The sequence below is a fragment of the Schistocerca gregaria genome, chromosome 1, assembly GCF_023897955.1.
Source record: "Schistocerca gregaria isolate iqSchGreg1 chromosome 1, iqSchGreg1.2, whole genome shotgun sequence".
Lineage (NCBI taxonomy): Eukaryota > Metazoa > Arthropoda > Insecta > Orthoptera > Acrididae > Schistocerca > Schistocerca gregaria.
This window is the reverse complement of record NC_064920.1, coordinates 1,179,324,142-1,179,336,628: the sequence shown is the minus strand read 5'-3', so window position 1 is coordinate 1,179,336,628 and position 12,487 is coordinate 1,179,324,142. Positions and strand designations below refer to the sequence as shown.

The following is a 12,487-nucleotide window of genomic DNA, read 5'->3' as shown; positions in this document are numbered from 1 at the left end:
AGAACTGATATATGTCCTTTAAACTTGATTATAATCCTCTAATTACCAGGAAAAACTATTTCAGCTTTTAGAATGGTGTAATGGAAATTTTATATACACTCCTGGAAATGGAAAAAAGAACACATTGACACCGGTGTGTCAGACCCACCATACTTGCTCCGGACACTGAGAGAGGGCTGTACAAGCAATGATCACACGCACGGCACAGCGGACACACCAGGAACCGCGGTGTTGGCCGTCGAATGGCGCTAGCTGCGCAGCATTTGTGCACCGCCGCCGTCAGTGTCAGCCAGTTTGCCGTGGCATATGGAGCTCCATCGCAGTCTTTAACACTGGTAGCATGCCGTGACAGCGTGGACGTGAACCGTATGTGCAGTTGATGGACTTTGAGCGAGGGCATATAGTGGGCATGCGGGAGGCCGGGTGGACGTACCGCCGAATTGCTCAACACGTGGGGCGTGAGGTCTCCACAGTACATCGATGTTGTCGCCAGTGGTCGGTGGAAGGTGCACGTGCCCGTCAACCTGGGACCGGACCGCAGCGACGCACGGATGCACGCCAAGACCGTAGGATCCTACGCAGTGCCGTAGGGGACCGCACCGCCACTTCCCAGCAAATTAGGGACACTGTTGCTCCTGGGGTATCAGCGAGGACCATTCGCAACCGTCTCCATGAAGCTGGGATACGGTCCCGCACACTGTTAGGCCGTCTTCCGCTCACGCCCCAACATCGTGCAGCCCGCCTCCAGTGGTGTCGCAACAGGCGTGAATGGAGGGACGAATGGAGACGTGTCGTCTTCAGCGATGAGAGTCGCTTCTGCCTTGGTGCCAATGATGGCCGTATGCGTGTTTGGCGCCGTACAGGTGACTGCATACCACCGAGGCACACAGGGCCAACACCCGGCATCATGGTGTGGGGAACGATCTCCTACACTGGCCGTACACCTCTGGTGATCGTCGAGGGGACACTGAATAGTGCATGGTACATCCAAACCGTCATCGAACCCATTGTTATACCATTCCTAGACCGGCAAGGGAACTTGCTGTTCCAACAGGACAATGCACGTCTGCATGTATCCCATGCCACCCAACGTGCTCTAGAAGGTGTAAGTCAACTACCCTGGCCAGCAAGATCTCCGGATCTGTCCCCCATTGAGCATGTTTGGGACTGGATGAAGCATCGTCTCACGCGGTCTGCACGTCCAGCACGAACGCTGGTCCATCTGAGGTGCCAGGTGGAAATGGCATGGCAAGCCGTTCCACAGGGCTACATCTAGCATCTCTACGATCGTCTCCATGGGAGAATAGCAGCCTGCATTGCTGCGAATGGTGGATATACACTGTACTAGTGCCAACATTGTGCATGCTCTTTTGCCTGTGTCTATGTGCCTGTGGTTCTGTCAGTGTGATCATGTGATGTATCTGACCCCAGGAATGTGTCAATAAAGTTTCCCCTTCCTGGGACAATGAATTCACGGTGTTCTTATTTCAATTTCCAGGAGTGTATTTCTAATACTGTCATGATACCTTAATTCTATTTTCACCAGTCAATTGTAAGAACACCCACACCAAACAGTGTATAATCAAATGTCAGAACTGTATTAATTACCGGGAGAAACATTTAAAATTTACGCTATAGTAATTCTTTCTGTTAATATCTTAGAGCTCCAAAGATGAATTCAATGAATTTTCACTCTCTGAAATCAAATAAGTAGTTTGAGAGCATTAAACCAATTGGTATCTTGTGCAAAAGTTTATGATTTCATACACAAATAAGGAAACTTGCAACATTTGATAAGGTGGAAACAGAGTTACACCACCGTGATACTGGTATAAAAAGGGGCACAGAGGATTTGTAGATTTCTGTTCTATCTGTGAAGTGCACTTGTATCAAGTGCTGGTTTCTTTGGGGGAAAAGTATTTTACAGCCCAAGATAAATAAGAGATTCTGTTTGGTTATATACTATACAGAAGGAATATGAAGGGAGCTGTTTAGTGTCCTGGTAACGCAACAAACAATATCCAACAAGAATGGCAATTCAGTGAACGTGCAAAAAATGCTATTGGTAGGGCAATTCATACACAGAGGGTAAGGGATCAGCCAGCAATGAGCATAGTGAGTGAACCTGATGTTCTGGTAGCTGTTCTGTATAATCCACATATTAGCTCTGGAGAAACTGCAACTGCTTTATGACATGTAATTGTGTCACCCAGTTCTGGTGTGATACCAGGATAATAAATTTTATCAGTCAAAGAGTCATCTTTACCAATGAAACACCCTGTAAAATTCAGGGAATGCTGAATGTCATAAACCTGAATTATTCAGTTCAACATCAGTTTGGTATGGTATCATTGGAGAATATGCAATCTGTTCTTACTTCACTGAAATGTTAATTCGTAACATATGTACATGTTAACATTTCAGTGAAATAAAAACAAATTGCATGTTAACATATGTACAATCCCCCCCCAACTGAACCAAGGACCATGGACCTTCCAGGTGCTGACAGCCATGCCGTAGGTGCAACCACAACAGAGGGGTATCTGTTGAGAGACCAGACAAACGTGTCCTTCCTGAAGAGGGGCAGCAGCCTTTTCAGTTGTTGCAGGGGTGACAGTCTGGATGATTGATCTGGCCTTGTAACACTAACCAAAACGGCCTTGCTGTTCTGGTACTGCAAACGGCTGAAAGCAAGGGGAAACTACAGCTGTAATGTTTCCTGAGGGCATGCAGCTTTACTGTATGGTTAAATGATGATGGCGTCCTCTTGTGTAAAATATTCCGAAGGTAAAATAGTCCCCCATTCAGATCTCCAGACAGAGACTACCCAGGAGGATGTCGTTATCAGGAGAAATAAAACTGGCATTCTATGGATCAGAGCATGGAATGTCAGATCCCTTAATTGCACAGGTAGAGCAGAAAATCTAGAAAGGGAAATGGATAGGTTAAAGTTAGATACTGTTGGAATTAGTGAAGTTTGGAGGCAGGAGGAACAAGACTTTTGGTCAGGTGAATACAGGGTTATAAATACAAAATCAAATAGGGGTTTGATAATGAATTAAAAAAAACAGGAGCACAGGTAAGCTACTATGAACAGCATAGTGAACACATTATAGTAGCCAAGATAGACATGAAGCCCATGCTTACCACAGTAGTACAAGTTTATCTGCCATCTAGCTCTGCAGATGACGAAGAGATTGACGAAATGTATGATGAGATAAACGAAATCATTCAGATAATGAGGGGAGATGAAAATTTAATAGTCATGGGGGACTGGAATTTGATAGTAAGAAAAGGAAGAGAAGGAAAAATAGTAGGTGAATATGGAATGGGGAGTAAGGAATGAAAGAGGAAGCTGCCTGGCAGAATTTTGTACAGAGCATAACTCAATCATAGCTAACACTTGGCTTAAGAATCATGCAAGAAGGTTGTATACATGGAAGAGGCCTGGAGATTCTAGAAGGTTTCAGATAGATTATATAATGGTAAAACAGAGGTTTAGGAGCCAAGTTTTAAATTGTAAGACATTTCTAGGGGCAGATGTGGACTCTGGCCACAATTTATTGATTATGAACTGTAGACTAAAACTAAAGAAACTGCAGAAAGGTAGGAATTTAAGGAGATGGGACCTGGATAAAATGAAAGAACCAGAGAGAGCATTAGGGAACAATTGACAAATAAAGGGGAAAGAAATACAGTAGAAGAAGAATGGGTAGCTTTGAGAGATGAAATAGTGAAGGCAGCAGAGGATCAAGTAGGTAAAAAGATGAAGGCTAGTAGAAATCCTTGGGTAACAGAAGAGATAGTGAATTTTATTGATGAAAGGAGAAAATATAAAAATGCAGTAAATGAAGCAGGAAAAAAGAAATACAAATGTCTCAAAAATGAGATCGACAGGAAGTGCAAATTGGCTAATCAGGGATGTCTAGAAGACAAATGTAAGAATGTAAAGGCATATATCACTAGGGGTAATATAGATACTGCCCATAGGAAAATTAACAAGACCTTTGGGGAAAAGAGAGCTAGTTGTATGAATATCGAGAGCTCAGATAGAAATCCAGTTCTAAGCAACGAAGGGAAAGCAGAAGGGTGGAAGGCGTACATAGAGGGTCTATACAAGAACGATATACTGGAGGGCAATATAATAGAATTGGAAGAGGACGTAGATGAAGATGAAATGGGAGATATGGTACTGCATGGCAAGTTTGACAGAGCACTGAAAGACCTAAGTCGAAACAAGGTCCTGGGAGTAGACAACATTCCATTAGAACTACTGATAGCCTTGGGAGAGCCAGCCCTGACAAAACTCCTCCATCTGGTCAGCAAGAGGTATGAGACAGGTGAAATACACTCAGACTTCAAGAAGAATATAATAATTACAATCCCAAAGAAAGCAGGTATTGACAGGTGTGGAAATTATTGAATTATCAGTTTAATAAGTGATGGCTATAAAATACTAACATGATTTCTTTACAGACGAATGTATAAATTGGTAGAAGACGACCTTGCAGAAGATCAGTTTGGATTCTGTAGAAATGTTGGAACACGTGAGGCATAGAAATGTTGGAACACGTGAGGCAATACTGACCCTATGACTTATCTTAGAAGATAGATTAAGGAAAAGCAAACCTACATTTCTAGCATTTGTAGACTTAGAGACAGCTTTTGAGAATATTGACTGGAATACTCTCTTTCAAATTCTGAAGGTGGCAGGGGTAAAATACAGGGAGTGAAAGGCTATTTACAATATATGCAGAAACTAGATGGCAGTTATGAGTTGAGGGTCACTAAAGGGAAGCAGTGATTGAGAAGGGAGTGAGACAGGGTTGTAGCCTATTTCTGATGTTATTCAGTTTGTATATTGAGCAAGCTATAAAGGAAACAAAAGAAAAATTTTGGGAGGAATTAAAATCCATGGAGAAGAAATTAGAACTTCGAGGTTTGCCGATGACATTGTAATTCTGTCAGAGACAGCAAAGGACCTGGAAGAGCAGTTGAATGGAATGGAAAGTGTCTGGAAAGGAAGATACAAGATGAACATCAACAAAAGCAAAACAAGGATAATGGAATGTAATCAAATTAAATCAGGTGATGCTGAGGGAATTAGATTAGGAAATGAGACACTTAAAGTAGTAAAGGAGTTTTGCTATTTGAGGAGCAAAATAACTGATGATGGTCGAAGTAGAGAGGATATAAAATGTAGACTGGCAATGGCAAGGAAAGCATTTCTGAAGAAGAGAAATTTGTTAACATTGAGTATAGATTTAAATGTCAGGAAGTCTTTTCTGAAAGTATTTGTATGGATTCTAGCCATATATAGAAGTGAAACATGGACAATAAATGGTTTAGAGAAGAAGAAAATAGAAGCTTTCGAAATGTGGTGCTACAGAAGAATGCTGGAGATTAGATGGGTAGATCACATAACTAATGAGGAGGTATTGAATAGAATTGGGGTGAAGTGGAAGTTGTGGCACAACTTGACTAAAAGAAGGGAACGGTTGGTAGGACATACTCTGAGGCATCAAGGGATCACCAATTTAGTATTGGAGGGCAGCATGGATGGTACAAATTGTAGAGGGAGACCAAGAGATGAGTACACTAAGCAGCTTCAGAAGGATGTAGGTTGCACTAGGTACATCAATATGAAGAAGCTTTCACAGGATAGGGTAGCATGGAGAGTTGCATCAAGCCAATCTAACAACAACATACGTACACAATTTCTTATCAAATTGGTACTGGCTCCAGGAGGAAGTACCACTTGAAATATGTACAGGTATGTGGTATCAGTATGTTGGGTGCATACCTAAAAATTGGCTTTTGGCTAGGAAAGTGGTCTTTTCTGGTCACTGGATAGGGTTTATAGGTGTCATCAGTCAGCCTGCAGATGCGCTTCATTTGATGCCCATTGACTTTTTTCTCTGGTGTAATGTGAAAAATGAAGTCTATAAACAAATTTTGATAATCCAAAAGGAATTTAAACATCACTTTGACATAGGATGTGAAACATTATTGAAAGAATCTTCAGTTTGTGCCAAAGTTCTGCACCAATCCCTGTAAAAGTGTATTGCAGTAGACAGTAGGCATTTCAAACACTTGGTGCCATAACTGGAGTATTCTGTAAATGTTTATGACTGCTTCTTTTTGTGATTTCCTTTTTGTTTGTGTCACTAATGTTGAAATATTACAATGTAGGTGTGCATTCTGTATTTGCATGTGATATCTTGCAAATGGTAGATGCAGGTGAATATGTAGTATATTACATTTTCCGAGATTTCCAAAAGGCATTCAACGCTGTTTCAAACTGCTGGTTAGTAACCACAATGTGATCAAATGGAGTATCTTCACAAACATGCCCTTGGTTCAGTGCTATTTGTGACCTAACAGAACCCAGTACATTATACTGGAAGATGAATGTTCAACCAAAATTAAACTGACATCAAGTGTACTCCAGGGAATTGTAATAGAACCTGTAATGCTCTTAATGCGATAAAAAATTTCTCATATAAGACCAGCTATATTGTCAGATTGTCACCTGATAAAGTGTCAGATTGTTACCTGATAAAGCTGTTGTAAAAAAATGCAGAAAGACTTTGGCAGAATTTCGACTTCGTGTAATAAATGCCAGCTCTCTTTGACTGTGGAGCTTCATCGTCTTCTTCTTTTTCTTGGCGTTTATCCCATATCTTCAAGGATGTAGCACGTTAAATACTGGATTTGGCAATGTTCATGGCAGAGGGTGGCTGGATGCCCTTCCTGTCTCCCTCCATTCCTTTCCCCCTATGGAATTTGTGTACCCCGACAGCCTGTGTCTAGTGTTATCCCATGGTACAGTGTGTGGACATTTTATAAATATTTGTACATCCTGTAACTGAGGCAAGGTACAGGTACCAGGCCAGTATTCACCTAATCGGATGTGAGGGGAAAACACCTAAAAACTACATCCAGGCTGACTGGCACACCAGCCCTCATTGTTAATCTGCCAGGTGGATTTGATCCAGAGTGTTATACCTCCTCGAATCCTGAAAGCAGCTTGCTAATGTACATGGCTGCCTGGGCAGACCAATCTCTCTGACTGAGAAAATGCAAGACAATACCTATCAAAAAGAGAAATATGACACTGGAAGAAAGATGACACTGTTCTCACAAAGCCTGTTGACCAAATGTAGAGAATAGGTATCTAAGCAAGACTGAGATAATTATTCCATCACTGTATATGTCATCTAGTTACCTTGAGAATAAGAAAAGAGATATTAGGGCACAGAGAGAGGTGTACAAAAAGTTCAGACTAATAAAATGTCTGAAGGCTCTAATCTGATAAAGTTTTTTCTTTCACTCTATATGTGACTGGAAGAGGACAGAAATACACTAATATTGGTGCAAAGTGCATTCTGCAATGGACTCTACTGTGGCTTGTATGGTATAAATGTATATGCAAATGTAAAAGAAGCAAGATAATCTTTATTATGAGTGCTGGAAGATCAGAAATGTCTGAAAATATAAGATAATATAAGATAATTTGTAGTTGGAGTGGCTAATAAGAAGTGTTTTTAGTTTTCTTTACATTTGTTTACTTTGGAAATGTAGACAGATACTTTAAGACAAAGCTTACAATATTTTTTTATTTTTGTTTATTTATTTATTTTTTAATTGCAGTTGTGTAAATTGAAGTTCATCAGGAATAGTGGAAGATGCCGTAACATATCTGCTTCTATTTCATTTTATGCATTTATTTCATTAGCTAACATTAGAGTCCTCAGGCCCTATCTTAAATCTAACCAGACATTTGTAGTATGTCCACAAGCAATATATAATGATGGTGGTGGTGGTGATACTGCATATTAATAATAATGACAATATATGCAGTAATAAATTATGAAATAGGAATGCTGGCCAGTAAAAGTGATACACAACATAGCTTTCAAAAGTGACAATTCCTTCCTTAGGGGAAGGAGAGTCTGACAGGTGGAGAAGGTTAAAAAGGAAGGGCAGGTCACTCAGACTGTAAGATCAGAGGGATCCACCTGTAGTGAGGATGAGGGTAAGCAAAGTGGGCCAGAGTGACTCTTTAACCTTCTCCCACCTGTTCCTCTCTCCTTTCTCCCTGAAGAAGGAACTGTTAGTTCCAAAATTTTAAAAGAGTATCAATTTTATATGTACATAATGTGAAGGACAGACAAGCAGTTTAAAATCAGAGATGGTAAAATAGTCTATATTAAAACTGAGTGAAACCCAAATTTACTGTATGATGACCAGTTTCATACCATGAAGGTACATCTTCAGGTCAAGTAAAACTAATTCTTCATTTGCCACGAAATCCTAGGTACAAGTGCGCATAAAAAACATGTCACTCCTCGGCAAAACCTCATATGAAACAGCAGGTAGGCATCCAAATGTATGATCAGTAATAAATTTCCAAAACATAGTCAAAAGGTGACCATGGACAGCACATGACAGTCCATATATCATAGGATAAAACTATTTTCAAAATCTGCAGGAGAAACAAAGAATTAAAATTCGCATAATCCTTGGAAGTCATCAACATACCAAAATATATTGGCATGCTTCAAATAGAACTACATGTTACAGCACTAACCAGACACTGAATACCTGGGCTTATCTTTTGACTGTGTCTTTGAGATGTAATGATCATGCATGGCTCGGATGGATGCCCATCTGCTGTATCATCCAAGGTTTTACAGAAAGTGACATATTTTTATGCACACTTGTACCTAGAAATTTTTGGCACATTAAGTATTAGTTTTGAATATAATAGAGGGAAATATTCCACGTGGGAAAAATATATCTAAAAACAAAGATGATGTGACTTACCAAACAAAAGTGCTGGCAGGTTGATAGACACACAAACATACACCCAAAATTCTAGCTTTCGCAACCAACGGTTGCTTCTTCAGTTAATAGGAAAGGAGAGGGAAAGACGAAAGGATGTGGGTTTAAAGGGAGAGGGTAAGGAGTCATTCCAATCGTGGGAGCGGAAAGACTTACCTTAGGGGGAAAAAAGGACAGGTGTACACTCGCACACACACACACACACACACACACACACACACACACACACACACACACACACACACACACATATCCATCCGCACATACACAGACACAAGCAGACATTTGTAAAGTCAAAGAGTTTGGGCAGAGATGTCAGTCGAGGCGGAAGTACAGAGGCAAAGAAGATGTTGAAAGACAGGTGAGGTATGAGCGCGGCAACTTGAAATTAGCGGAGGTTGAGGCCTGGCGGATATCGAGAAGAGAGGATATGCTGAAAGGTAAGTTCCCATCTCCGGAGTTCTGACAGGTTGGTGTTAGTGGGAAGTATCCAGATAACTCGGACAGTGTAACACTGTGCCAAGATGTGCTGGCCGTGCACCAAGGCACGTTTAGCCACAGGGTGATCCTCATTACCAACAAACACTGTCTGCCTGTGTCCATTCATGTGAATGGACAGTTTGTTGTTGGTCATTCCTACGTACATAGAAAGCTTCACAGTGTAGGCAGGTCAATTGGTAAATCACATGGGTGCTTTCACACGTGGCTCTGCCTTTGACCGTGCACATCTTCCGGGTTGCAGGACTGGAGTAGGTGGTGGTGGGAGGGTGCATGGGACAGGTTTTACACCAGGGACGGTTACAAGGGTAGGAGCCAGAGGGTAGGGAAGGTGGTTTGGGGATTTCATAGGGATGAACTAAGAGGTTGTACTTTTTTATGTGCCTATAGCAGTTACGTTTATATATGTCTATGGCAGTACTATAGTTCTACAACATGAAGGAAATTCTGGCCAGAAATTATGTGTCATAATTTATGTTTGCTCAATGAAATTTTCCTTAGGTATGAACATCTTAACTTAAGAAAAGATAGTCTTATTAAGATTGTGTTAAGCAATTTCCTCATCACAGCCTTGTAAATGTAACAACATCTGACAGAAACATATGGCAGCAGTACAGAAGTAAATGAAATGAAATGATCGTATGGCATTTATTGACTGGGATATCCCCATCAGGGTTCAGCCACTGTATTGCAAGTCATTTTAGTTGATGACAGTTTGACGACTTGCATGTCAATGATGATGAAAATGATTATGAAGGACACACAACACTCAGTTCCCTGCCAGGAATTGAACCCGGGCCCCCTTGCGTGATAGGCAGTAATGCTACCGCTGCACTACAGAGATGGATAGTACAGAAGTAATCAATGTGGAGGAGAAGCTGCCTGCTCAGGGGAAGAAAGAAATAATAGGGAAAGATTAGCTGATGAGATGGAAAGAAAAATATAAAATTAGAGAGGGACAAGAGAAACGTGAACAATTTACACTGTGACAAAGATACAGGTTCCCTGTTGGGCAGAAAGAAAATAGCTTAAATGTCCTGAGAAGGAAGCTGTACCAAAGATAACAAATAAAGTTTTAGTCTCCTCTTAAATGTAGAATGGTTTTGGATAAGACACAGATTACAGGATAATTCGTTTCACAATTGTATGAAGTGGAGTGTCTCTATATAGAGGATGATTATAACAGCAGTGTAAAGTGCACATGCCCATGGACAAAGAGCAAAAATTGGGGTAGACTGAAGGAGGGACAAAATACATTCATGTTGAACTGAAAGGAGGTGAGAGCAACTAGTATGTTGACATGCAAGAACAAGCTGAGGGTTAGGCTAGTGTCTGAAACTTTCTTGCATATATGTATGACCCTGGATGATGCCAAATGTTGAGCAATGTAGGGAGTTCAGCCAATCCTGGATGGGTTCAAGTTTGATAGACCAGGACTCATGAGCTACTTGTATAGGTTGATCTTAGTTACCTGGATCAAAATAATGTTAAAAATCCCCCCCCTTCCCCCTCCCTTCCCCCCTCCCCCCCCCCTGCCACCCCCCCCCTCTCTCTCTCTCTCTCTCTCTCTCTCTCTCTCTCTCTCTCTCTCTCTCTCTCTCCCTCTCTGTATGTGTGTGTATGTGTTTTTCTAAAAGAGTGAGATGGGGAAAGAAGGGGGGGGGGGGGGGGGGGGGGGGGGGAGAGAGAGAGAGAGAGAGAGAGAGAGAGAGAGAGAGAGAGAGAGAGAGAGAGATATCAACCACAGCATGAGAAACATACCAGGGACAAAAAAGGTGTATTAGATTGAGTATTCATTGACTTAACAACTTCTGAACCACATTCCAAGCCTCATTTTCATTTAAGTTACTGTACTAACCAAAGACTTGTTTGGAAAAACTTCTTTTTCTCATATAAACCAACAGGAATTTTATAAAACCTTTTAATAATAGTATCCTCCCTCTCCTAGCAACTTGAATGAACTGTGATTATTAATGCCATAACATTTGAATGGCTAGTCCTTCTGTGAAGTTAACTTACAATAACATAACAAAATCCACTCATCTGAATGTGTATCTTATTGATCAATGAGAAAAATAAAATTTTGTGGTTTTGGGGAAGAAAGTGATGAGCCTTGGAGGTATCTTAACATCAGACTCTCATAACAGAAGCCTTCAGTTACTAATACATCATCATATTCCAAAATGAAAGAATGTTTTGGGACTATCCAATTTAAGAAGGTTGCAGAATCTCTTAAAACATAAGTAGTTGTGTGATGCAGGAACATTAAGGAAATAAATTCCAATGTGTTAGACAAAAAGGCTGTCAGAGCTTTTAAGCTATTGCAAAATAGAAGATTCATGATAGTATTTTAGTTGTTTCATTTTGCCATTTGTGCACATATTAAAGTAGAATTTTTCAATGATGGTACCTTTTAAAAGCATTCAGCCAATTTCCTTCCCTCCCCCATCCAATATGAGCTTAATGACCTCATCACTGATGGCATGTCATAGCCTAACCTTCATCCCTCCTGCAAGCAGCAGCTGCTGCAACCTGGGCCAAGTATGAGCGTTGACCCTCAAGGCCAAATCCTGTTGATAATACCTATCAAAAGCTTAAAACCATGATGAATTGTGTGTACTCTCCTGTACACTGTGGTGTTGTGCATATCCATTTTCACATGCACCACCTGTCTGTTGAGACAGATATGCTAGCAATGAGTAGATGACACATCAACCAGCACTCACAGCATCACAGATTGTGCAAAGCATCAAGGAGTGGTATACCTCATGCTCACCACATTGCCTAGCAATGGGTCCCCAGGAAGCTGCACAGCAGCAGGCACACCTCTTGGTGACACTTACTGCGGAGATGCCTAGCAATGCACACAATGGGACACACACTGCCGAGTTTTGTTAGTGGTTGTAAAAATAAGGTCATTCATGTGATATCAGACATTTTATGGCTTGCCATGTGATTAGTTTAGGTTCAAGCCATACGATGATGAGAGGGTAAGAAGGCAACATAGTAGTGGACAGAATTTTCCTATATAGTCGGCAGTAGATAAACAAAGGGCTCTAGGTGATTTCATGTATCCAGAAAAATGCTCACCAGGGACTAAAGGTTATGTGCATGAAGCATCGGATTATTGGAGTCTGTGAAA

General features: G+C 41.1%; 1 protein-coding gene across 1 annotated transcript in view; it reads right to left on the bottom strand.

Moving 5' to 3' along the window:
- LOC126297570 (Down syndrome cell adhesion molecule-like protein Dscam2) overlaps positions 1-12,487 on the bottom strand; it is a 647,360-nt gene that overhangs the window by 34,606 nt on the left and 600,267 nt on the right. The gene's annotated exons all lie outside the window — the stretch shown is intronic.